General features: G+C 40.8%; 1 pseudogene; it reads right to left on the bottom strand.

Moving 5' to 3' along the window:
• Window positions 1-2,719: 2,719 nt before the first annotated feature.
• Window positions 2,720-3,283, bottom strand: LOC117099760 (annotated as a pseudogene).
• Window positions 3,284-4,148: the final 865 nt, after the last annotated feature.

Raw genomic sequence — 4,148 nt, 5'->3', positions numbered from 1 at the left:
AGGCAAACACTTTTCATTCTCTTAGTTTTTCCTTCTGTTAGTTACCTTCATGGGTTTTTTCAAATTGTTACTTTTTTAGTTTTTCAAGTGAATGCACATATTAATACATAAAATTTTAAAAAGCCTCTTCAGTTTATAATGCATCCTAACAGTCCCCTGCCCCATCCCTCCTAATTCTCCAGAGCAATGACTTTTAACTCTTCCAGCAATGTCCTCTGTTTCTTTCCTCACATAACCACTTAGTCATTTCTTGATTATTTTATACATTATATAGTGATTTCTGGATATGACAGGTGAGGATTTAGCTCTTACACCATCACTATCTTCACTTCCTCCCATATTGTCCCAAAGTGGTTACCATATTTAGGGGCTAAGCAGTCACCACATCATTATGACTGTGTATGTATTGCTCCTTGTTGAGAAAAACAGTGTATTATGCTCTTACTATCCTGTACTTCTTTCTGCCTTAGAATTAATGATTGCCTAACCAACCCTTCCCCCTTATTTTTTTACTTTTGCTTTATCTTCAATGAACTTCTTTCCAAATGCCCCAAATTTGGCAATAACTTATTATTTTTAAGAGAAGGGATCTCACTAAGGTAGCCAGGCTGGTCTGGAACTCTTGGGCTCAAGCCATCCTCTTGCTGAGCCTCCTGAGTAGCTGGGACTACAGGCATGGGCCATTCCACCCAGCTAACCTATTAATATTTTTACTATTTCTTTTCAAAGTCAGCTCCATAGCTGGAATATTGCCTGTGTTGGATCCTATTTGCTGGATCTATGTCATTCTCTGGTTTGTGTACTTCTTCACTTTGCTGGAGTATTTTCTCCAATAGCTTCCCAAAAAAGGGTACATGGAGGTAACCCCTGAGTCTTTGCTTGTCTAAAAATGTATTTTACCTTCACCTTTGATTATTTGGGTGAATATAGATTTATCAGTTGAAAATAACTTTCTAGAATTCTGAAGGCATGGTTCCATTGTTTTCAGATTCCTTTTCAAGACAAGGTCTCTTCTGTCACCCAGGCTGGAGTGCAGTGGCACAATTACGACTCACTGCAGCCTTGGACTCATGGGCTCAATTGATCCTTCCATCTCAGCTCCCTGAGTAGATGGGAATACAGGTGTGCACCACAATGCCCAGCTAATTTTTGTGTTTTTTGTAGAGACGGGGCCCCGCCATGCTGCCCAAGCTGGTCTCAAGTGATCCATCTGCCTTGGCCTCCCAAAGTGCTAGGATTACAGGTGCGAGCCACTGTGCCCAGCTAGTTTTTCTTTTATACTCTCTCTACTTCCTTCACTTCTCAAAGGCATCTCAAACTCAGTGGGCCCAAAACCAAAGTCAAACTCCATCAGAATATCCTGCTACTTACAACTTTAAAATATATCTTAAATCACAATTTCTTACTACATGCAACCCTTTGGTTCAAGCAACCATCATCCCTTACTTGAACTTAGAATTGGTTTTCCTGCTTCTGTATTTTTTTAAATTACAGAATATTTCAAATAAACCCTGTGTGGTTTTATTCTTTTTACTACATAAAAAGAATGAAGATGTGCCAGGTGTGGTGGCTCACACCCGTAATCCCAGCACTTTGGGAAGCTGAGGTGGGTGAATCACTTGAGGTCAGGAGTTTGAGACCAGCCTTACCAACATGGCGAAATCCCGTCTCTACCAAAAACACAAAATACAAAAATTTATCCGGGGATGGTGGCGTGCACCTAGTCTCAGCTACTTGGGAGCCTGAGGCAGGAGAATTGCTTGAATTTGGGAAGGCGGAGGTTGCAGTGAGCTGAGATTGCACCACTGCACTTCAGCCTGGGCAATAAGAGCGAAACTGTCTTAAAAAATTTTTTTTATATATATATAATATTCCTGTGCATGCCAGCAGTTCCCGTGCATGCCAGCAGCTTCTTACTGCAAACACCTGGGACTTACTATAGAGCAGCTGGAGTATGTTCCACCCACACACAGGACAGGGAGCTGACAACCAAGGAGAGAGGGGAATCAATACTCCAGTTTTCTCCCCTCCATTTCCCTGTATCTCAGCAGTATGGAGCTTGTTACCAGTGAGAACCTGCTTGCTGACTTTAAACTGGTTTTCTTACCTTCTCAGTTCAGTTTTTCCATACCTCAACCGATGGTTTCTGGTATGACCTAGCAAATAAACTGCTTTCACTGAAATTTCAGTCTTGGAATCTACTTTGGGTTCCCCAATCTAAGACGGAAACATACTCATTTTCCCATCACTGGACTTCCAGGTTGTTTTCAATTTTTCACTGTTACAAAGAAGGCTGCAACATTTATCTACAAACCTCTGGATATACACGTAGGAAGCTTTTGGTATTTCCACTAGTGAAACTGCTCAGTTGAAGGATATGTGAAGGATATGTGGATCTTCATCTTTAATAAATATTACCAACATTTGAAAAGCCCCACAATGTCAAGGACAGGCAAGAGTGTCACATGTGGTGGGTGTGGAAAGGCAGCTCACTGTAGCAGGTGCTGGGGACTCAGTCGAGGTCTTGGAGAAGCACTTATTTATAGCAAGAATGTTTCATAAATGGTATCTGATAGAGTCAAGAGTAATGGGGAATAAAAACTAGTGGCTTAGAGATAAGTATAGATCTAAAGTCAATAAAATACTTTTTTTCTAATGTAAAAATACATACTTTTTTTAGAGGGAGGGGGAACAACTTAAACCAGAAAACACCTTCATATTAATCATTCTTCTCATATACTTCAAACTTGTACTTAATGCCTTTCTCCTCTTGGACATCAGAGAGAGCACCTGGGTGTTCTGGTAGAAGTTTATATTTCTCCAAATCAATTTCTGGAAGAAAGGTGTCACTTTCAAAGTCTTGCATGATCCTTGTCACAAATAGTTTAAGATGGCCTGGGTGATTCATGGCTTCCTTATAAAGAGAACTGCCACCAACTATCCAAATCATGTCTACTTTATTTGCTAATTCTGGTTGTTCAGTAAATTTTAAGGCATCATCCAGACTTCTGGCAAGAAAATGAGCTCCTTGTGGAGGTTCCTTGAGTTATCTGCTGAGAACTAAATTAATTCTACCCTTTAAAGGTCGATTCTTCTCAGAAATGGAGAACCAAGTCTTCTTACCCATATTCACCAGATTCTGTTTACCTTCTACTGAAGAGGTTGTGGTCATTCTCTAGAAATATCTGAATTCATTCCTGAGCGGCGGCCAGGGCAGGTCCCCCTTCTTGCCGATGCCCATGTTCTGGGACACAGCGACGATGCAGTTTAGTGAGTGAACCATGACAGCAGCTGGAGTACCTCCAAGCCCGCTCGTTAAAACAGAACGCGCGGTCAAGATTGGCGCGAAATTGTCAGATTCTAACCATTTAATTAAGTTTGATGAGTTATAGAATTTGTGAGAATGGTAAGCAAATATTTGCCTGGGTTGCATCGTCAAAGGCATCAGTTGAAGAATTGTTTCAATTTAAGGCATGTTTCTCAATAAGTGCTTCATTTGCCCAAGCCAGAACTTTCAATTCTTATCCAATGGTATATATAGTTGTCTAGATGAATCTTTGAATTACTACACAACTATTAATAACTGTTCACAATGCACATTGGATATCTACCTTGTACCTAAAGACCATGATAATGATGGTAGAAATAAAAATGAATGAAATGGTCCCACATTCAAAGACATACTATGCAGTAAAGGAAACAGATGTAAAACAAGCAAACACCATACAGTGTACAAATCTTACCTGTATCTGTACAAAAATAGCCCAGAGGAAGGAATGACAATTTTTTTTTTTTTTCCTGTAGAAGTCAAGGAAAAGGTAAACCTAAGCAGAATCTTTTTGTTTTTTGTTTTTGTTTTTTTGAGATGCAGTCTTGCTGTGTCGCCAGGCTGGAGTGCAGCGGCGCGATCTCGGCTCACTGCAACCTCCGCCTCCTGGGTTCAAGCAATTCTTCTGCCTCAGCCTCCCGAGTAGCTGGGATTACAGGCACGCACCACCATGCCCAGCTATTTTTTGTATTTTTAATAGAGACGGGGTTTCACCATGTTGGCCAGGAGGGTCTTGATCTCCTGACCTCGTGATCCACCCACCTTGGCCTCCCAAAGTGCTGGGATTACAGGCATGAGCAAATCTTAAAATATTAATAGA

Source organism: Trachypithecus francoisi, unplaced genomic scaffold (genome assembly GCF_009764315.1).
Source record: "Trachypithecus francoisi isolate TF-2019V2 unplaced genomic scaffold, Tfra_2.0 Lachesis_group17, whole genome shotgun sequence".
Classification (NCBI taxonomy): Eukaryota; Metazoa; Chordata; class Mammalia; order Primates; family Cercopithecidae; genus Trachypithecus; species Trachypithecus francoisi.
Note: the sequence above shows the minus strand (reverse complement) of the source record. Positions and strands in the feature narration are given on the sequence as shown.